This window comes from Fundulus heteroclitus, chromosome 23, assembly GCF_011125445.2.
Source record: "Fundulus heteroclitus isolate FHET01 chromosome 23, MU-UCD_Fhet_4.1, whole genome shotgun sequence".
NCBI lineage: Eukaryota > Metazoa > Chordata > Actinopteri > Cyprinodontiformes > Fundulidae > Fundulus > Fundulus heteroclitus.
In genome coordinates this window covers 17,217,867-17,241,809 of record NC_046383.1, presented here as the reverse complement: position 1 = coordinate 17,241,809, position 23,943 = coordinate 17,217,867, and the positions used below count along the sequence as shown (strand labels likewise).

The following is a 23,943-nucleotide window of genomic DNA, read 5'->3' as shown; positions in this document are numbered from 1 at the left end:
AAAATACCTAAAAAGATGCTTACAGGATACATTACAGGATAAATACCTCTTCCCCTTCAATACAGATACATTTTGGACATGCTGTCCTCAACCCATGTGTTGAGGACTAAAACTTAGGAGAAATAAGTGAAGTAGAAGTTAGCTTTGCAGGTAGTGAGTATTCTATCTATACATTTGCTCAACACAGTAGAAAAGCAAGTTGAAGACGGTTTCAATGAGCGTTTTACTTAATCCCCTCATGTTACGGCACACAGATAGACTGGGACAACAAGTCTCTGATGAGCAGTGGGCTTTGGGAGAGGAAAGAGGCGGGAGAGGAGCTGATGCATTTCCTCTGGACTCACACTGTTTGATGGTACTGGTCATTTGTCATGGCAGCATGCATGTCGACGTCCATGAGTGTTTCTGTAGGTGTGTGTGTGTGTGTGTGTGTGTGTGTGTGTGTGTGTGTGTGTGTGTGTGGTGAGCTTGCACACACACATGCACTCACACACTCTTACCGAAGTGTTGTTAAGCTGATGGTAATTTGATATGTGCTCTGCCACATGCTTGGGCCACAGCACCACAATGGTGAGGCCGGATCTCTGTTGGCCAACGGGTTTACTGTCAACAGCAGCCTCACTCCTACAGCCTGTCCTCATTCTGTCACTTACCCTTCGTCCTTCATACGAATTCATCACTCTTTTCCTAATACCGGTGTTAGCTGAAGGAGCCTCTTTTATGTAAACTATCAAACACGAGCTGCTGTTAATCTGTGCGTTGAAAGCTGGGGCATACATTCACTTGTTGGTTTTACTAAACATTTTCTGTTAATCGGAGGGTTTAAGGTTCTGTTCCTACTTTTCCCCTGCACACAATTATTATTGTTGATGGACAAGAGAAAGAACGTTCCCACATACACATCCTCCTTGCTGTCACTTGTGTATGATGGAGATATGTGCTTCATGTATAACTTATAAGCCCTATGAACGTGTGTGTGTGTGTGTGTGTGTGTGTGTGTGTGTGTGTGTGTGTGTGTGTGTGTGTGTGCGTGTGTGTGTGTGTGTCAGCTAATGTAAATATTGCCTGAAAACATGGAAAAGGGTCCATTACAGTTGAAACAGTACTGTGCAACTTTATGTAAATATGATTCTAGGTGTGGTGACCAGCGATAGGTGCGTATCAATGGAAGCCAATATTAAAAACTTGTGGATAGAAGGTGAGTGTGTTCATCTTGGCACCCTGTGACTTATGTTTGAGGCTCTCATTTTGATGTAAGAAAGAAAGCAGCTCTTGATTTACCATCTTGTGTTGATCCTGTTGACCAATAAAGCCCGATTGGTGGGCTGGCTGACAGTACTTGGTTATACTAAAAGCGAGCGCCGCCCCACTCAAATCTTTTTGCGGCAGTATTTTAGGAATGCAGAAGTTGATAGAGAAGATATGAATGTTTGTAAGCACTAGAAGGGTATGCTAAATGTTACCCGAGTTTAACGTGTTCTAGTTGCAAATCACAAAACCTGTGGTATTTGATCATTTTTGTGGTGTTAACCACTATTAGCAAGAGCTGGTGATGACATTTTGGTTCATTGTTCTGCAACAAAGCTTTCAGATCATCCAGCTACGCTTGAGGAACCAAAGGGTTGAGACGTAGAACATGCAGCATTGGTCTGTATATGAGGTGTGAAATTTTCTCAAGGGGAAACGCCACATACCGCACTCAGCTCTGTGTCTCAGTCGTCATGCAGGGCCTCTGCCCAAGTGCATCCTGTGCTTTAAATACAAGCCAAGCTTCAACTTGTTATCTGCATCAGATTCTGCTAAACATATTTCTTAGATCAGATGGACACTAGATGATGACGTCACTGTTCTCTGTGTGCATCAGCAGACGCCTGCTCCTGCAGCTACTGTCTGGTTTGCTTTGTGCGACATCACACTCGTTCCAAAACCCCATGCTACCCCTTGGAGTTAGTAGTGGCTACTTCCTGAGGTGGGTAAGGGGTGTAATACTGGTGAAGTGCCTTCAATCTTTTTGTGTTGGGACCTTTCAGTTGATTGCGAGCCATAAAGGTGTGAAGATCACGAAATGGAAGTGTGATGTAAGAAGGGTGTCGTATGTCTCTCTATTTTAGGTGTTCAACCACTAACGCAGTGGTCTCAAACGCCAGGCCTCACTGGAAGGTGTCCTCCCACTTTTAGATGTGTCTCTGCTTCAACACACCTGACTCAAACATAAGCTTAGTAGCAGGGTTCTGTAGAGCTTGACTGCATGCTAGCGAGGCAGTTTAGCCATTTGAGTCAGGTGAGTAGGGCAAAGATCACATCTAAAAGTTGCTGGACAGCAGTCGTCGAGGACTTGAGACCACTGCACTACAGGACCATGCTCACACATAAAGGTTTTAAAGTGTTATGGTTGATTGTAGATAGATAAGATCCAAACTATCAGAATTGCCAGTCAGTGGCTTGCACCTGTAACTTTTGTGTTGCACTTGCATGGTAGCCACATTTGATACTAAGCTCTGCCTGACGAATCCCGACTTTTCGAGCCAGAGCAGAGGACATATTTGTTAAATTTCCAACTAGGAAATTAGCTGACTAGCTGACTTCTCATTATAAAGAGACAGCACCAAAGAATAACCGCAACAAGCACTGGAATTATCATCTGCTTCACATCTTCGTATCACTGCTTACAGTAAAGGCCTACAGCACAGGTTTTTCAAAGAGTCTGGCCTGGATTTGATCATCTGACAATGTAAAATATTCTAAGTGCTCAAACCTAAAGCTGAATACAGAGAGTTTTTTTAACACCCACCTTAAGATAATGAAACCTTTATTGGATTTGCAATAACTCAAAAAAGGTCATATCCAATACTTTTTGGCTTCACTACCACCTTAGACAAACACAAAATCCATATTTGTACAGACCGGTCAGATCTGAAATGAACTACTCTATTCTGATTATAGACTCTTTCAAACATAGTTTATTTGATGATGAAAAACTTTCATATCGGTCTTGTAAGCTCAATATCATGCATTGTTTCATCTTGTGAGCCGGATGTTTTGCTACGTCCCTAGTGATGACGAATAATGTCGCTTCACGCACAATCAGTAACCCCAGCATGAGTCAAATCAAATTGTTCAATAGTATATCTTCCAACTTTTCTCCCCATACATTTACAATCCGTTAAAGCCAAACCGCTTCCTTGTTAGCGAGGATCTCAATATCAGCTGTATATTTGCTAATACGGTTGCTGTAATCACACGGGTATAACAGCATAATTGGAAGTGAGTCTCAGCGGCTCAGAATGCCAACGAGAGAGATTAAAAAAGAAACTGGCTTCAAACAAAATGTCTATAGCAATCCTGTGACCGATTGCTGCGGCGAATAAAAGAGCTGCTTTGAACACTTGGTGAGTAAACATACATTAGTGCTCGCCAACCCACAAAACACAGAGTTCATTTAGAGGGCTGGATGCTAAAAGCTGCCGCTCAGTGCAGCTGACTACCAGGCTCAGAAAGCTCGGATGTCCATGCGGTCAGAAAGTGAAGACAGCACTGGTGGGTGCCTCGGGCTGAATCCAGGCTTAGTCTGCACAGTCAATCAGGCAGCCGTTCTGTCAGGCTCAAAGGGTAAAAGACCTATTAGAACTCAAAATACCTCCCGCAGGGATTTGGCATGATATTCACTCGCGACTTGGTCTTACTATGTCCTCAGCGAAGAGTGCTATTTTTATAAATTCACATACACAGACGGGCTTTAAATAGGAACGATAAGTATGAGTTACGGTGGAGTCTTGGCCAGTCTGTGTTTTAGCTCCACAAAGGTCCTACAGGTAATGACCGTGGTAGAGTCAGCCTCTTTGATTTACAAAGCCGTACATGACATTTGTTATCATGCGGTCGGACTGACGTTCTAGTCAACCTGTTTGTCTGGTAGCACAACCACAGCTCTTTGATATCTGTAACAAAAGGGACAAGTAAACATAGATTACCTGATATGGTCAACCCACAGTAGAGCTGTTCAGCTAATAGTTCACACACGAGAGGTTTTGCAAATGGGGGACAAAAAAAACAGGTTTCAAGACAATATTTGGCCTTAGATCTGTGTCCGCAGATGTGCTGAAGTTAGACACATGGGTAAATATGACGAGTTAGAAACTTAAAGGACCCAGCAGGACCCCAGACACCTTGCGTGGTAATATCTTGTTGACAGTCTGAGAACGCGCCTGCTTGTCAGGACACACCTTGTCTGGGCACCGTTTTACCCACAACAGCCTCCCTGTTGTGTTGTGGAAGCAGGAGTCTGACTCTAACCCCTGTCCTAGTCAGCAAATAGCTCTGCTTAATTAATCAGGCCTCGTATCAATGGCTCTATTCATATTGCCGATGTTGCAACACTGGTACGTGGTTATTTCATTAAATGTCAGATGCAGTAGTCTTATATTTGTCAGATTGTTTTTTTGTAATATAAAGAGTAATATCTGTACCATTCACCATATTGTGCTTTATGCCTGTGTTTATATTGATAGCGTGACCTCACTGCCTGTTACAACAATGCATCAGGCAGCGCACAAGAGAAAAGAAGAGTGCCGTGCTATGAGAGGTCATACAGGTGCAGGTCACGGCATGCAAATAGCAGCAACTTGCTGGGCCAGTCTGCCTCTTAACCCCGGTATTGTCTCCAATTAAACAGACACACATACTCAAGTGGCACAACACGCATCCACTAACAGCTGATCTGGACAAAGTTCAAGGTGAACACTGGCACACGGTCTTTTGCAGATTTATACCCAACAAACCGTCTCCACATTTTCCCACATTACAAACACAAACTTGAAATGTATTTTATTTATTTTTTGTTTGTTGTTTTTTGTGATAGATTGACACGGAATAGTACCCAGCTTTGACATTTATGGAAAGATGTAAAACTAAAAGTGTAAGCCCCTTTGAATCACAGCTTTATACGACCAAAGTTTTGACTCAGTGACATATTGTTTCCCCAGTTCTTCCATGTAAAAATAGCTCAACAACATCCAGTCGGGATTGCAAGCGTCTGCGAACTTTTATAAGGTTTTCTTTCAACATTACCCTGTATTTAATTCCACTCACCTTCCGATCTCTGACGTGCTTCCTTTTACCGTCCCCTCACCATGATGCTGCCACCACCGTGTTTTACTGTAGAGATGCTGCGTTCCAAGGTGATGTGCCGTATTAACTTCCTGCTGCTCGTAGAATTTCACCCACAGGTCACAAAGCTCTATTTTAGTTTCATCCAAACCTTCCTCCGCGTGTTTGCCATGTCCATTATGTGGCTTGTGTCTAGTGGGAAATGGACCATCTTATCGTTTTCTTTCAACAATGGCTTTTTTTATTGCCACACTTCAGTGGAGAACATTGCATCCCTGCAGCTTCTTCAGAATAACCATTGGTAATGTTGGCAGTTTCTCTGAATAATACTTTGATACTTGAATACTTTCACATCTTTGTGTGTTAGCTGTTGTTCCCTACTCTTTCCATTTCAGAGGATGGACTGAACAGTGCACTCTAAGATGTTCGCAGGTTGGGATATTGTTTTATGATGTGACCCTTGTCTAACTTCTCCCTAACTTTCACGCTGACCTGTCTGCTGTGTCCATCGGTCTTCATGACGCTGTTTGTTCACCATGTTCTCTAACAAACCCCTGAGGCCTTCACAGAACAGCTGGACATATGCGCCATTAAGCCCATCTGGATTCTATTTACTAATTAGATGACTTTTGAAGGCTTTTGGATTTTATTACAGGGCACCAGAGTAAATGAGGCTAAATACAAACATATGCCTCATTTTTTTTCAGATTTTTCTTTTTAAATGCAATATATATATATATATATATATATATATATATATAAATGTGATCTATCCTCTTCCTCCCACACTTCACTGACGAATAATGGCTAGAGTCTAAGCGTTATATTGCTGTTATAAAACATGTGTGCTACTTTTGACCTATGAATATTGTAACTGATGCCCGTGGGCCGTTTGGGATTTCAAGCCTTAATTTCTCTACTTTTCTGCTTTAAGTGATAATAATGAAAAGTGTATGCTGTTTAATTACCAATCTGCGTGTATTGCTCGGGGTTACATCATTTCTTTTTTTTTTCTTTTTTTTTTCTTTTTTTTTTTTGCCAAAATAAGAAAGTAAAATGGGAATTGTGGCCACATTTGTCATCCTGACTGGAAAACAGCTGCGTGCAGATGAATTAACCCTGTGTGACCTCGCTGTCTGACTCCTGGAAATTCTTTTAATAAAGCCGCTTCGAAGTTTGACCTGCAGTCTGCTGCTAAAGTACACATTCACTGAGTTAAATAGGCGTTAACACTCGGCGCTCCGCGGCTCAGGCGGGGCGCGCAGAACCTTCTATCTGCTCGCTTCTGCGTTTTGTAATGGGAGGGTGGGAGGAGCCGTTTTTCCTGCGATTGTCTGCCTCCCCTCCCCTCCCCTCTCCTCCTCTTTCTCTCTTTCCCTCTCTCGTTTATCCAAAGTTGAATATTCCGCTTTGCCTGGGAGCTGTCGCCAGCGGAGCAGCGCAGCTGACTTGCTCTGAGTCTGGCCGACAGACGGAACGCTTCAGGGGCTGGCGTTTTGGAGTTGTGTTTTTTTTTTTTTTACGCGGAGTCTCCCACAGATGGGAAGGAGTCATTTGCAGTATGTCTAGCTTTTGAACCCGTTCTTATAATTTTTTTTTCCTCCCCAAAAATCATTCCGGGATACTTCCAAGATGTCACAGGAACAGCGCGTCGGGCACGTAAAGCTGGTAGGTGTCTGAAACCCCTCCCCTCATCCCTTGGAGGTGTCTGGCTCGGTTCTTGGTGTGAAGTGAGGCTCAGCTCTGTGGCTGCGCTCTCACACACGCAGGCGGAGAGGCGCCCGGGCAAAGAAACGGGAGCCGGTGGTTATTTTTTCCCTCTGTCAGCGGAGATTTGTCTTTACTTGACGCGTCTGGGTTTAAGCTTTTTCTCTTGCGCGGATCCAAGTAGAAAGCGTATGATCATCATGTCTGAGGTAGGCTGCTGGTCATTACTGGTGAAACTTTCTCCTTTATGTTCGAAAATGGTTGAAATGGTAACGTTAAAATAGAGATCTTTGTTGTTAATATAATAGTTGATTAAAAGTGCGCAACGCGCTTTACGGGTGCCACGCGTTTTGGTGATGGCACTGATACTAAAAAGACGCATCAGTTTATCAAGTGACTGAACTATTGACAGCTGGTCTTTTTGTTGGGTTGTGAGATCTTAATGAAAATGCATGCGTTTGCCAATTTCTTACATGTCAACGTCCTATGACTTTACTACTTTAAGTCCTTATTTTAATCTGTTATGTAATACAAGATCGTTCAACATCCACCACGTCTGTTTCAGAGTTCTGTTAAATAAAATAAATGAACACAGATCCCAGTCAAAGCAGCAGTGGTTTGCAACGATATTCATACCGGTTGACCGTTTTGTTGTATTACAGCATTCCATTAAGACATTTTTGTGATAGACCAACCCAATGTAGTGCATGATTGTTTGGTGGAAATTAAAATGTGAAAATTGCAACATGCATTTGTGTTCACCTCTCCTGAACTTCGGAGGAACTTCCTTTCACTGCAAATACAGCTGCAAGTCCTTTGGCGTGTGTCTCTGCCAGCTTTGTACATCTAGAGTACGGAGTGTCATTTTTGCTCATCCTTCTCAGTCAGATTGGATTTAATGTTTTGAGAACTGTACTTTAAAAGCCTCGGCACAGATTCTCAGTTGGATTTAGGTGTAAACTTTGACTGGGCCATTCTGGCCGTTTAGATTACACGCTTTGATCTAAACCATTCCACTGTTGCTCTGGCTGTCCATTTGGAGTCACTGTCCTGTGGGAAGGTGAACCTGTGTGTTTCCTCACAGAATCACCCTGGTTTTAAATCCAGCCATCTTCCCATTAACACCGATCAGCTTCAGCTGCTAAAAGCATCCCCACACCATCATGTAGTCACCATCTTATTGCGATAGACACGGTTTTCTAAGGGTGACGTGATGTCAGACATGTGGAGTGTGCAACTGATAGTTATTCAATCCACTATCTCCCACCTGACCTGTGTGTCTTTGCAGCTCCTTCCGAGTTCCCATTAGCATATCCACGCCAGACTTGCAAATCATGAGTACTTTTATCCATGTAGAGTCATGGGGGTGGGTGGTGGGTGGCTGCCTCATGGGGCAAGAGGCAGGGTACATCCTGGACACGTCACTAGTCCATCACAGGGTAACACAGAGATACAAGGGACAGACAACGATCCATGCATGCACTAAGGGCAATTTAGAGAGACCAATTAACCTAATGGATATGTTTTTGGACTATGGCAGGAAGCAAGAGTACCCTGGAGAGAACCCATGTATGCACAGGGAGAACATGCAAAGTCCATGCAGCTCAAACCCAGGACCTTCTTGCTGCAAGGCAGCAGTGCTGCCAACTGCACCACTGGGCAGCCCCAAATTAAAATTATACCCTACTTTATGCTGGTCTATCACATCAAATACCAAAAAAAACACATGCAAGTTTGTCTTTGTACTATAACAAACTGTAAAAAAAAAAAAGAAGTTCTAGAGCTAAAAATGACTCTGCAATACCTTTTCTGTAACAGTGAAGTGAGCTCTACATCCTCCAAATAAATACGGTGTCAAATTGTGATGAAAGGCACAAAGTTGTCAGAGAGGTGTTGAGGTGTCACCTATAATTCATCTGTGGCTCGGGCTGAATACCAAACATTAAACTCAGCTCCGCTCCGCCAATCCTGCTGAGCTCAGCTCACGGTGTGAGGGGGCCTGATTTGTCGTTCAGGCGGCTTTGAGTCCGTCTGTGTGTGTGCTGCGCCGTGGTTGTTAGATAAATGTTGGCCTCGTCTAGCTTTTCATTGGCAGCCACCTTTATCCAAATCAATAGCTCATCCAGTTTCTAAATTCTTACTCCCTACCTCTCTTTCCCACCGTATCTGTGCCAGCTGTTTGAGCACCATGTACTAAAGATGGGCTAAAGTAAAAACCCAATCATCCCAGTGCATGTTTTTTTTTTTAGGCCACTATGATGGAGATGCATCAATCAGTCGGCCAAAGATTGGCACTCTGGCCGTTTTCAAAACTACTACCGCCGTCAAAAAACCGGCTGCTTATTTCTTTGTGTTGCAGACCTTAAAATAAAGAACTGGAATCAGTCTAATCTAGAATTAGCTTGTTAGATATCAATGGAAATTGCAAATTATCAGCTATGACTCCCATTTTCTGTGCATTTCTACGCTATAGTAGTTTAAATACTTGCCTGACTTCTGTTTTTTTTTTAAGGCCCGGGAGCTTACTGTCTCACCATAACACAACATGGCTCATCAGACTGATTACACATCAGCACACTCACGAATGCTCCCATCTCAAAGGGACAAGACGAGAATCAATGCTCCAGGCTGCTGCTGCTGCTTAAACCTTCAAATGCCATACATTCGCTGTACTGACCGTCTTTCTATCTATAGCCCTGTTTCCTGTCCCCTTTCGCTCCTTCTCCTTTCCTCTCTCCTGTCTTATTCTATCCATCTCTCCCACACCCTGAGGAAATGTGAATGTTGTTTCCTGTCAGTGCCCCAAGGTATAGTCACACTATTCTCTGTAGAATTGCAGTAGTTTTAAAACCAGCCCCTTTGTTTTCTACTGCTGCACAAAAGTTTTGTTTACTCACTCAGGATAGTCTTTTTACATCCAATGTAACCTTTTTACATCCCCTTACTTTACTTCTAAACATCCCACTACTAATGAAAAAAATGACTTTGGGTCTTCTTCTCTCAGTACCTCCATCCTCACTGAAAGTGTTGCTGTCCGTGCAATCTGGTAGTTCACCAGTCGAAGAAAGATCCGATTTTTGAGGGAGAGGTCAGCTGATCACTTGTCACAGTCAATCAAGCTAAAAATAGATAAATGCAGGTCCCCAGTGGGTATCTCGGTGTGTCTTGATAAAAAAGGATCACAAAATAATGAGATAGTGAAAAGTCAGACTCAAAGCAGTTCGTCCTTACTCCTGACAGTGTCGGCTGTCAAAAATACCTTTGATTTCCCTCTTTGTTCTGCTAAATAATTTATGAAATGTATCTTAGAATGGCATTATGTCTTCAAGTTTCCATCAGATCATAAATCAAGTTGTCTTTCCCACACATAATCATGTCCTCAAATGTCCTTGCACAATAAATCTGAAGTAAAATCCTGTCTTCGGCATCAATTAATTCAAGTTAGGCCACTTCTTCTCTGACAGCACCTTTTTCATCTTGATTCCAGATTTGACGTGAGTCGTATGTCTAATTCCCACTGACATTAAAACGCCCTCCTTCCAACAAGTATTTCCTTTACGTTGATGAAACTTTCAGGCTGCCTTCCTGTCAGCTGCCAGTAATATCCTTACGAGAACATAATATTCAAACATCATGACAGGAGCAACTGGGACCCAAATACTGTTTATGGGTGTGTGGGTGGTCGGTTTTATGCTGTTGTAGCACATACCAGGGGGAGTTATGCATTGGAACCCGTGGTGTTTTTAAATCCTTGCCCTTTGCTCCATGTCTTACCATTCGTCACATTATTCAAACTCTGTGCAACAAATCTAGAAAACCAAAATTCCTCTAATTCTCCTCAACAGTTCAAATAAATCATCTCTGTCAGCTGGCATGGCTTCATTAATATACTTTGGGCCCCTGAGTTTTTTTTTTTTTTTTTTAGTGGTGTTTTTTATGCACCTACAAATGGAGTATAAATGAGAAAAAGAGTTAAAACCAAGCACTCCCTAGGAAGTGCTTGGTTTTAAAGTTCTGTGATAGGACACAGTCTTTAGGTATTTACTAGATATTTCTGTGTGTTATATTAGTAATGAAGCCCTGGATGGTTTGCTTTTATGATAAATTCACAACTAGATGATCAGGATGTTGTGGGCAACTTTCCTTTCAAGAGTAGAAGTGATGTCATGCTGCTAGGTGAGAAAGCAAGGGTTGTAAAACAGGGTTTTACTGTTATTTTAAAACAAAGACAAATTGATTAAGAAATTTAAGTTTTTTTATGTGCAAACCAGCATTTTATTAGAGCATTTACTACAGTTATTGCAAACAGAACTATTCAAACAGCCGCCTCGGTGAAATCGGCTGCTGATCGTCAATGACAAGGAATCATTGCCTTGTCTCTGACATTCTTAAAGGGCAGGTTTGCTGTACTTCATTGCTGTACTTCATTAAGCCTTCCTGTTTTCTGGTTAAAGTCTTCCTCTCTCACAGCCAGGGTGAACCACAGACATGTCTCAACATGTTAAACAAAATACCGTTTCCTTTTAAATAACTTCTTAAAACTCTGTTGTTCTATACAACACAAGCAAACACGAGTCTTCTTCCCTCAGACTCGGTGTCCAGTTTTTGTCAGCACAACCTGGTAGCACTGTGGCGAATTTACTGATCAGGAAAAAGTTTACATTTGTGGGTTCTTGCCAATCTTGCCAGTGACCTGTCCTGGTCGATCGAACCGATAACAGTCTGATTACGATCAGCAGCCGATTTCTCGACGCACCACAAAGGGAGGGGTTGAGAGTGCATAACTCAGAATAATCACATATTGACTCCTCTTCAAGGCGTCATGAGTTGTACTGATGCACACACATTAGCAAAGCAACATCCATTTATGAATCACGTAACAGAATTACAGGGATGAGCAAAAAGCACTGAACGGGAAGTCTCAACCCAGCATTCAAAGACGGGTCCTAATTCATGCAACAAGAGTAAAGGAAGAAATGTGTGTCTAGCTTGACACAGCAGATGATTATTGATAAAAAATAAAAAAATAAAAAAAAAGACCAGACACATTTGTCAAACAAAATTAATCGAGGAGAAGTTACAAACACTATGATGGAAAGCTGGCTGTAATAAGTTATGAAAAATAACATGACTGAATGAAACATGAAGATTGCCTAGTCTGACTGCGAGATCATTCATTAGAAGACACTGTTTCAATCTGAAGCACTGATCAATGGAAGGGCTGTGGGAGTTGAAGCAGCATGAGCGAATATATGATGTGGCAGACAGCCTCATATTTTTGCACCCAAACTGTTTTGATGATTTCATTGTGCTCAGTGCGATCAAATGCCCTAATAAGAAAGACATTTCTAGACCACTAGATTCTTAGGGGGTTCACTCTGTGTTGATCGGAAGATCAAGCACCGCACCAAACAATTCGGCACATTTTTTTTTAGCCTTCTCTTTAAATTGTTTGGCATAAAGGTTTCTTTGGACAATTGGTAGATTGTTGCAGTTTCTTGTTGAAGGTATTGAGAAAGTCAAAAAGGGTCAGTTCTTGAAGTTTGTCAGAGTCAGATTCCTTCACTTCTCCTCAAAGGGATTTTTATCCATTTTTGCTGCAAAATATTTCTAATTCTGTGACTTTCTTTGGTTCTTTAGCATGCACTGCACTGTTAAATGTATTCACAGAAGACATCTTTGTTACGAACCTTTGAGAACCTTATAGGCAGTGCTTTTCTTCCCACTCGTTCAATCTAAAAAGACAAAGTGTGATATTGTTGTTCAGAGTTCAAGAGTTGGATCTTGAAAGTTATGCATTTGTTCTTTAAAGATTTGTATTTGTCTTCATTGCAGATGAAGACAAATCTCCGATTTTGCTTTCATCTGATAATTCTAACAATTTTAAACTTTTCATCCTGAACATTACAGTGATTCTACAGGAAAAGATCCCCCTAAAGACTAATGAATGAATAATGAAGGTTATTTTTGAGACAGTGATGCTATAAAGTAGAACAATGGAGCAACAGTTCTCCTAATCTTACACAAGTTCTTTATGGTTAACCTGCAATTATATATTTTGAAAAAGTTTCCCCATTTTTACAGATGAACTTTATTTTTATCAACAAAAGTTTTAATTATACAAAGTTTTAAATAGTTGAAATAGTTTCCCAAAGATTAGTTCTTGTATTTTAAAATTGAGACCTACGACTTTGTAAAAAGGTATTTTAGTTCAAATCAATTGGGATAGCCAATTGATTCTCCTTCCAACAGAGACGAATAGCTCTCCCTCTCAGGAGAGAGCTGTGTATGTGAAGGGGCAGAGTGATATTACACACTTGGGAATCCAGTGCGCTTTATATGTGGACAAAGACACATTAATCCACTGGGTGCCTTATAATCTGGTGTGAGTTATGGTCTGAAAAATATGGTAATACTACTAAATAACTGCTAGATATGTAGAGTTGAAGTGGACAGAAGCACTCACTCACAACAATTAGTTTTTTATTTTGTCTTTTGTTTAAAGTTTAGAGCCATGAATGCCTAAATAAATTCAGAAGGGCCTATATATGATTCTGGCCTAAAAAGGATTAACAGTAAAATATTGAGGTAATTTGTTTGTCGCTGGACAAATTGTGTCCAAAGGTGCTCTGATATTTGCATTGTTGAGTCTTTTTATAGGTTTTTATGTCTCAGGCAGGGAAGGAAGAATCTCTTTGTAGCTACAGTAAACTCTGACGATTAAGGGTTTGGGTTTACTACAAATATGGCCTAAGGGTAGCAGAGGGTAGCAAAAAGTTGGTTTCATTCACTGCACTTACACTTTCTCCATCAGCTGAATTTGTTTTTCAGTGTTTATTTCGCTGTTATCTAATATTCTTATTTGTAAACCCTGACAAACTGTGCCTATGAGGCGTGCATCTTTATACGTAAACTACTTTCCCTAAATTTTTTTGCAGCATTTATGTGGTCACAGTTGCAATCCGAATGTTGTCCACGTTGTTATCAACATTTAATTGACCTCCATTAGGCCCCTTATCGATCCGACCTCCAGCCGTTTCTCTCTCTGGATTCTCAGCGAATGTTTTACTGATGAATAGTGCAAAAACTGAGGTTTTAACTGGCTTCTCTGTCTATAACGGGAAAATGGCAGAAACAAAAACTGATTTATAGCCCTTGTTAGGAGAGAACATGCAATCCTAGAAATAGATTGTATAATACAAGCCAAAAGTGGTCCTGGAAATAAAGTGCTACTGGAGCACAGGCCCGTCATTACCCAAATCCAATGTACTATCAATATTGTGAAGAGGAACGCTATATTTACTTTACAGGGTGAAAAAAAAAAATCTCAAATGGATTATGAACAGGGATACATATTTGGACATAAAGTCATGTCCTTTTTATCTGCAAATACTAACAGTAATATATTTCTATATTTCGTACACTTTTATGTTTTTCATTTTTCTCACCTTCTCTCTTGCTCCTCTTCATCCTGCTTCTTTTTCTTTATAACACCCAAAAACAGAGATTCTATTCAGCAACCTTGTTCCTATATGCTGGTTCATTATGGTAAATTATTGTTTTCAATGTGAGTGATACAAAAGTGACCTGAACATAATAACGACCTTTCTCTCCATTTTCTCACCCAGTCTCTCTTTTTCTTTTGTCTCCACCCGAGTCTCCTCTCTCTCATTTCAAGAATGCATCTCTCTTTCCCTCTCTGTTCCGCCAACCAATAAGAAAACATAAAAAAAACATGGCGAGATTTATAGACTAATCATTGCTTTAAATTTAAGCCCCCGAGGCAAGCTGGGAAGGCAGAGGTAGACAATCAGTGTTCACTACCCATCACCGTTGTCTCTAAGCCTTGTTTCTGTTTCGCTAAACTCACCCTGTAGCATCTTAATCACAGATTTTGCAAATAAATATGAGCCTCTGCTTACTGGAGTTCAACTCTACCCATCTGCTCCGTTTTCAGAGCACAGAGTGGTCGCAGACCATTGCTTCCACAATATTTAATAGGAAATTTAGTAGTCAGATGGTGCCAATTAGAGCTCCTTCTGAAAGTGAGCATCAGCAAGTGTGAATACCTCCCTAAAAAAATTGTTTTGGTTGTTTCCTGATCTGGTGCGTATCAATGTGGGTTAACAGACATTATAGAATATGCCTTATAGAAATCGTTGTTGCTGCCCATCAATCTGGTAAGAGTAATAAGGAAATACCGATTAAAAAAAAACAATTGCATAATATGCTCAGAAATTTTTTTTTATAACTAGAAATATTTTGAGACTGCTGGCAGTCTTCTCAGTCTGGCCATACCAACAGATTTACTGCAAAGTCCTTGCTCAGAGAAATTGCAAAACAAACACAATCTCAGGCTCCACAGGTCCTGCTTACCATCTTAAATCTTCATTGGAAAAAGGCTGAACAGGTATTGCTGAGACATTCCCTTTCTACGAACAGTAACTTCTAGAAAAATGTTTGGACAGGTGAAACCAACATGGACATGACTGGCCATGATGCACATTGACAAAAACCCAACACCATATCAGCACAAATGCCTTTTACCAGCTGTCAAGCACGGTGGTGGAAGGCTGATGATTTGGTCTTGTTTTTCAGCCCCCTTCTTCATAAGCTGCTCCAACATTAAGTGTGAGACCAACTGTCTTAGAAATACGAGAAAGGTTAATGATGACATGCACATCAGCAAACCTTGTCTGCAAGCTGAATTCTCGCAGTATTTGTGGGGTTTCTCATAGCAGCAGCTGGTTATCTTTTCATTTGATACCGTGATGGCTAAAACCAACCTTTGGTGGGCACAAGTTGTTGCTTCGCCCAACCACATTAGCAGATCATCACCTAAATTTCAGAAGGAGAAAATTATCAAGTTTTTACAATGGCCAGGGACTTTGTCTTCTTAAAATGCTGTGCTAGGACCTTAGGAAAGCTGTGGATACAGGGATAATTGAAGACCTGTAGCAACCAATGAACTGGACCAATGTTGGACCAAAATCCCCCCAAAACACGAGAAAGTAGCTACGTTTACATGGGCAAAATTAATCAGAATAAAGGGCCGATTGGAATAAAAATAATTAATGTAAACAAGCCAATTGGAATATGATGATCGGATTAAGCTCAATCAGAATGAAATTGTAATCTGAATGAGGGAGGTGGTTTATGCTGATTGATGATCCAATCAATGTGCATGTAAACACTTGTCAGGCTCAAGTTATTCTGAATGCATCAAACTGATACGAGTGCGTATGTGCGCCCAACGTAAATGTGACTTATTACCGCTTTGGTGTGTAGAGGAAATGCGTCGGGAAGCAAGACTGTCTGGGCTCCCGATACAACCTTTCTGTTTGAAAAAAAATAATGCATGGTGTTTTTTTTAACTACTGAATCAATGAGTTTACTTTATTTTTTTTTACATGACTGTAAAGACATTACAGGACACTTTAATTTTCCCATGACTACAGCAGAGAAAGCCAATAAAGTGGAAACAGTTCTCAGTCAACCAAGAGTTGGGAATCAGGCTTTTTTTTCTTGCGTTTTGCTGCCAGGCCCTGACGGCTCTCTGCTGGTTGGAGTGCTCCACGCCTCCTTCCTCTAAAGAGCTGAAACTTGTGAAAATATGATGTTTTGGCCAGGAAGAGTTATGTGACCTGTAGATAGTCAGACATCGTGTCTTGTGAAAGAGCAGTGTTGTGGAGTGTTTTTGGTTTCATAGAGGCTTTTAATCCATAATGGATTCAGAAGGTTATTAAATTTGCATAACTTTAAATGAGCATGAAATTTCTTCCATGCTTTATGCATCATTGCATTACCAGAGTGTGTTCATAAAGGTTTCCAAGCACAAGGAAAACCTGTAGCACCTTATTTCTAGCCTGTTTAGCTTGCTTTAATAAACTCATTCTAATTGCAAGCACAGGACTAAAGGCACATTTGGTAGAAATAGACAGACAGAGCATAGAAAACACACAGAGAGAAAAAAAATGATTTATAGAGTCTAACCAGGAAGGCTGGCTTGTAAATATTTTTAGGATGGGTTAGATCCATTTGATTCTAGAGAGGGTTAAAAGTTCCTGGACATACTATTAGAAACCAAAGCCAAAAGGCTGAGCTGGAAAGACAAGGAAAAAGAAACTTTATTCATTTCCTCAGACAGATATGGTTTTATCAGGGTATAGACTCATTTGCCCTACAGGAATTTTGAAGAAATAAAATTGCTGCGCCGGTCATTTGAAATTTCTAATATTCTCACAAGTTCCTCTTATGTGCTGCTTTATCATTCCCTGGAGAAAGTTAAATCTTCTTCCTGTCTGCTACCTTAAATAGGTGTTCTTTGACAAAGTTTCCCTTTTTCATCTAGATTCATCATAAATTTGAGCTGGCCGGTCAAACCTGCCTGTTGGAAAACAAATCTCATTCACTGTGGCTGGACTGCTGTGAGTTAATACGTTTTTTTTTTTTTTAAAGTCTTCAGATCAGCTCAGGTCAGAACTGATGAAGCGGTAGGCATTGTTGACCTTCACCATTATACTCTTTGGTTTTTCACAGCCCCGGGGAACAGCTATTTTTAAAATGCCGGCAAGGCCGGGCAGCTATTGTTAAACTAACTACCTATTGATTTGTGTTGACCTCAACTGCTGGGCTACACCGACAACACTAAATATGTGTGTGGTTGTTGTTTTTTATCATTTGTGTGATTGTTTCCCCACATTTCCAGAATATTTTAAAAGTTTATTTGATTGTATATCAACTTTCATTTTTTTTTTATTTCTTATCTGTAGTTACTATATCTTTGCTGTGCTCATATCAAATGCTTCCTCCCCAATTAATAGGTGTCACTTTTATATGACGTGCTTTGCAACTGTATTAATTCCCCTTGAACTTTCCTATATTGTGGTGTTACATCAGCAAATTTCAATATATTTCAGCGTCTTTATGTCATAGACCAACACGAAATGACATATGCAGTGAACTGAGAAATTAAATTATTGTTAGGTTTATTTCAGATTTTTACCCCCCGAAAAAATCAGAAAAGTGTATTTACCCCAATTAAGTCTGATAGGCGTAAATAAAATATGGTGCAACCAGCTGTTTTATGAAGTCACCTCATGAATAAATGGCTACCTGAGTATAAATACAGCTTTTCTGTGAAGATTTAAAGGTCTGTTAGAGAATTTTAAGTCAAGATAAACTTAAATTATCCTTAAGGGGAAATTTGGTTTGCAAGAACATATACAAACACAAGTGTCAAAAGTACAGAAATAATCACATCATTATAATCATAATATAACCAGGATAAAAACATAGGTTACTACAGTTCTGTTAGGCATGTCAATTACCGATGAGGCTGACACTAATGGGGACAAATTAATACAAATAACTTTTTAATTGCACTTCATTATCATGTATTTGTAAGCAAATGACTGCAACTTGTAATCATGATGAAAAAAGGGTGGTTTGTGTCAGTCAATGGAGTTTAAAAAAAAAGATTGACCAATGTTAACCCTCGTTTTGCTTCTTTTTTGAGTCTGAGACATAATGCAGAGAAGAAGCCATTTCTCAGCGCTATCAAGGAGCTACTATGATCCATCAACACCTGAGCTCTGTCTCACGTGACTTCAACCTACTACTCCTATTGGTGCAGAAACCTTTCCTGTCAACGTTGGCATCGTAAACAGAAATAAATATTTGGACCTGTCAAAATTTATGAAACAGTTATTTATATATTATGTATTTACTTTTCTGTAAATTTTATTCTTTTATTCTGTACCACTGCACACGTTCAGCGCTTATTCAGGTGTTAGAATGGACTAATGAAAGTACTGACCTGCATTATTATTTAACATCTGTGGCAATTTTTCAAATTGTTGTTCATAGGTCCTCGCTATCCGTTCTGACTGAGCTTGAAGTATTTTCCACTGAACAATAGGCAACAAATTTTAGGCAAATTTTCTGATTTGTGTTTGGAAAATTTGAAAGCAATGTTTCCTTTTTCTTCTACTTCACAAATATAATTTGTCTTAGTAATTGCGATTACTTTTGTCCATGTAAACATAGCTACAATCAGGACGAACGCAGGGCGTATATTGTTTTATTTGAAGATGAAAATGTGTTTCTTTTGTGTTTTTATGGTCAAAAGACATAACTAGGGCCCTTTTAAGGGTATTTGAAGTTGTCCATTTAAACAGCATTTAAAGCTGACCTCTAAAATCCTAATCCAATCAGGGGACTCGATGTCCAATGAAGCCTGGAGTCGGTTGATTCTTCTTCTTGACTTGCTTTACAGATTAGTGTACTATATGTTTCATTACAGCTTCATGTTTGCTACAGAAGCCATCAACAAGCTTAGGTCTGAAACATAATTGTATTATTTTAGTTTTATTGTGACCTTTGGCATGTTGTATATTAGTATCCTTCAAAAGATGGGGGTGTCGGAGCTCAGTCCATCAAATGGCTGTTTGAGCTCATTGGCTTTTTCCTGAATTCATTATTTGCTTCACCACAGACAAGATTTTCCTTTCTAAGAAAGAACAAACACCATTTTCTCACTGATAAATAAAGTAAATCCAGATAAATAAAGCTAATCGGGCAAATAGAGCCACAAGCTGCTGACATTTTAGCACATGGAGCCAATCGAACAGCAGCCAAGGAAAACAATGGCCATAACCCTCCCCCGTTGAAGGAAATGCCAAACATTACAGCGCTGTATAAATAGAAAGGCTCATACGTTGTACAGCGAGATAGAGGACAGGAACCCCCTCCCGGGGGACGTACTGATGGCAAAGTCTCCCACCTTTTCTTCCTGCTCCACTCTCTCAAAGCGTGATCTGTGTTTCTTAGCCAATTTCACTTGACCTCCTTTTCCTCCTTTTTTGGCCTTTCTTCTGTATTTTTAATATCTCCTCCTTCTTTTTTTTTTTTTTTTTACTGGACTCCTGCTACCTCGAATAACTGAACTCCCTAGTAACACCTTACAAACACTTCCTGCTTTATTTATGGTACCATCTACTAAAGTGGAACTTTAGTTTTTTTTATTATTATTTATTTATTTATTTTGGATAGAGGGGGGGTGAAGATTTTACCTAAAATCAAAGCTGTATTTGAAGTAAGGAGGGTGGCGTTTGATCGGTTCAGTGAAGCAGCATTATTTCAGTACAGCAGGACTGTTTTTAGATAGTTCTTGTTACTTGTGGGTAGATGCAGTCTATCGAGGGCTCTGCACAACATGCAGCTTGAGGCGTTTTTATACCAAGGGCACCGACAGCAGAATAAGGAAATTCATCTAGGGTTTAAGATAATAAGTCATCGATTTATTTTCTCATTTCACACTATTTTTCCTTCCTGGGTCTCTTGTGAAAAGGAAGGGTGAGTGGAAGACCATCATCCCCAAAACAAGGTTAGTTTCTCTTTCTGTACGCATTGGGGCTGTGGAGGATTCAGTCCAGATGACTCCAACAAGTCTTTCATATGTGTTATCTTTTGTATCTGTTGTCTAATTTAGCTTCCCTCAGCTGGGAGGCTGCACAGTTTAAAAGACTAAACCCCAGTGGCTGGTGCAGGGAGATTTTAGGGAACAGCCTGTGCATGTGGCTGCCCAAACACAAATATAGAATTCACACAACTTTTCCCCAACAAAAACATTTTGTTTTCAGGCCTTTGTCTCCATCTTAGTCCCAGATTTTGTGTTTTGCTTTTTCTTCTTGCAAAGTGGTTTTATGAAGGAGACAATGTCAACAAACCCTGTGGTAGTCATTGGGGGTTATAGTTAGCAAAATTACATATTTCATGTCAGGAATGTCTATAAAAAGTAAGAAGGATCATACCTTAGAGACATCGGTCTTGTTCACCATCATAACCCCAACTCAGACATTATTATTCACTAATTTAGCGTGAACATCCATCATTCGTTGTCTATACCTACTAATTCCTTGAAGGGTTATGTGGCGCTGGTGCCCATCCGATTGGACAAGAAGCAGGATACACCTTGGATAGGTTGTGACTCAGTCACACAGCATCATAAAAACAAGCAATACAAATACCCAAGAGCACCCGCTCGCTCGCTCGCTCACTCCAAATGGAAATATTGACTGACCATTGACCAAACGTGCTTATTTTTGGAGTACTTGAAAAGAATCCTTAGATGCACAGGGGGGAACATGAAAACTCCAGTGCTAACAACCGTGTAGTCCTTCAGTCCTTCGCATGAACCACAGTTGTTAAATTGGCAGGTTCATTAGTGGCGAGCTGCTCTTTTCTATGTCTTTTTCTTTTTTTCTTTGGATTTGCAAGACTTTTCAGGGATTCTTGTCAATCTTCATAAAGCAAGCTGTTGTCCTATGGCAGTTAGATAAATTTCTCATACTGCAATTTCTCATACAGAAGCTGAAAATGCAATTTCCCTCTGAAAGGTCCTTTGTTAGTAAGCAGAGTGTACTGTTAATGCATTGGGTAGATTGCTTTCTCACACAACTTGGAATACATTTGCATACATATAGGAAGTTCCAGTTAAAGGTATGCCATTAACTTGGCACCATGTTCTTGTGCACATGCTGTATATGGAGCGTATTAAAAGGATAGAAAAATGAAGCTAAATTGGTGTCAAGTATCAGTAAAGAAGGTTGGTTTCCTGGGTGGAAATAGATTTCTGGAGTTCTGCTAGACAAACTTTTTCACTTGTTTACCCTTTCTCATTTTTAGCTTCATGAGTGCATGTAAGGAATTGTTTTGATCCACAGAATTAATGATTATGCTGCAACTTAATCTGGAAAAAATGTACATTTAGGTTTTTGCATAATAATGGATGTACAATTTCCTGTTTACAAAATATTTCTGTCAGAAAGAAAAGGGAGTTAATATAAGGAGAGAAGTACAAGATGCCTGTTACTTAGTGATAGTTCTTGTCCTTGGGTAAGATATTTAGTCCCTATTGTCCATGCTGTTTTTTTCTTTAGGAAAATAAGAAAGAGCTGCAAATATATGTGTGTAAATATAAAACAGAAGGTCTGTATGACTGCATTGATGAATAAAACAGGTTCAACTGTATTAGAGATGGAGATGTACCTTCTTATTATCTACCTAAACTCCTGCTCTCTCGCTGCCTCACATCATCAAAAAAGGAATCGTAATTAATCTTATCAATTTGATTTCATTAAATAGAAATACTTGATACTTAATAATTAGTTTTTCAATTCGTAAACATATAGGATGATGTAGGACGTTTATTTGTCATTGCACAATTTTGTCAGCATTACAACAAAATTGCGTTGGTCCAAGCAATCAAATGAACAACAGACAAAATAATGACAAAATAAAATGAGTCATAGATTAAACAATAAAATGAGAATAAAGCTGTTTAGAGCATTGAAGAGTCAGCGCCACCACCTACTAGACTGGAGTGTGTGCATCAGTGTTACCAGTGGGTCCGAAATGAGTTAAACTTAAATGCTTTAATGGCTTATTTCTTCTGTAATTGATGAAAATTAACTTGTTAAAGTCCTAGCTGCAGTCTCTGAACGTCTTAGAAAATAGCATTTCCTTTTAAATAACTTCTTTACATCTGTGTGTCACCTGAATTAATTTCTAAACACCTAACTGGTACCGAAATGGCTAACATTAAATCTTCTTCACACTAACAATTTGTTGTCGTCAGTGGTAGCTCTCAAATATGCTGTGTTCTCTGATCAGGGAAAAAAAAAAATTATTTACGGGTTTGAAGCAGGTTTGTCACTAATCAGGGCCAATCTAGCTGAAAATAATCAAATTCTGGACACCAGCCAATTTATCTGTGTGTTTATCATCCCTTTATAGATATTCTGTTAGATAATTTATCAAGTCGTCTACACTGCTCGTTAAACATTGGGACACATTTTCTCATTCAGTTGCATGAGAATGTGTGTCAAGATTTTTGATGTACATGTTTAGGATTTCTTTTGCATGTTTGTTTAATTGGTAAAGAAAAATAAATGACATAAAGACCGGAATCACTTGCTCATGTTCACTTGACCGCATAGTGTAATGAGACTGATAGTCGAAGAACACGGTTCAAAGCATAAACATATTTGAAGCCTCTTTACTAATCATTTCCATTCGTACACTGTGAACTCTACTTTTGTTCTCGCTCTCTGTTCATCCTTCGTACGCCCCAGCATGCACAGCTGCGTCTAAATGTCTCATAAGCCGTTCTGCCAACTTTTGATCCTGGGTTTGTTCTCACCTGAGCAAATGCACATGAATAATGGAAGCAGCGTGAAGTGAGGCTAGGGCATAGTTGCCAGAGTGTTATGTTGAGGCCTGATAAGGCTCTCCACCGCAGGAAAAGAGCTGCTCAGAGCTGACGAGACACCCAGTGACAGTATTAACTTTATTACCCACAGGCTGTCAAGCTGTTAACAGGCAGAAGTATTAAGTCGATGGTAACTGAGAGGAGGCGCATTCTATTCACTGTCACAGCTCTGTGAAAATTTAATTTTGGTCCGCTTTCATGTGTAAATGCATTAAACTAATTAGCAAGTCTGGTTTGGCCACAAGCTTGACAAGAATTGATTGTTTACTTTATTTTTCATTGTCTTGCATCAGCAAATGTCCTTCACACATGGCAGAGCTTTCATCAGCGCAACAGACAAGGAGTACAGCGATACTGTTTTCTCTACTGTGAGCAATGAATCAGTCTTGGACAAATCTTTTCTATTTTTAATTTGGAGCAACGTGTATGTGTGTCCATCAAATGAACACTTGTCTGTGTTTTTTAACACAGCCATGCTAACCCTAAAGATAAATGAACAAACAATTATCCGAGATATCTTCAACAATGTTTAGTTGTCACAAGATTTGCTGATACAATGGCTTATAAAAGATTTTTCATACCACCTCAACTTGCCGATCAGTTTGTAATGTCAAAACCACAAATTCAATACATTTAATTAGGATTTTTATGATAGATCAACACAAAAGTAGCACGTGTTTTTGAAGTGGAAGGAAACGGTAAATGTTTTCAAAGATTTATACAAAAAAAAACAAAAATTGAAGTTTGTATTTAGCCCCATTTAAAGAGATAACCCTAAATAAAATTGAGAGGAACTAGTTCCTTTGGGAAGTCAGCAGAGGTTCAGCCACAGAAATGACAGCTGTCCATTGGGCACT

At 39.9% G+C, this 23,943-nt stretch overlaps 1 protein-coding gene across 4 annotated transcripts in view; it reads left to right on the top strand.

Moving 5' to 3' along the window:
• Positions 1-23,943, top strand: part of mid2 (midline 2) — a 224,139-nt gene that overhangs the window by 91,795 nt on the left and 108,401 nt on the right. Inside the window, exon 1 of one of the 4 annotated variants that reach the window (XM_012866141.3) lies at positions 6,419-6,774. The exons of 1 other annotated variant lie outside the window; for it this stretch is intronic. The gene's annotated coding sequence lies outside the window, so the exon portion shown is untranslated. Of the gene's footprint in view, positions 1-6,418; positions 6,775-6,846; positions 7,023-23,943 lie in introns of those variants that run through there. 2 more of the 4 variants (XM_012866145.3, XM_012866143.3) reach the window with 2 other exon arrangements.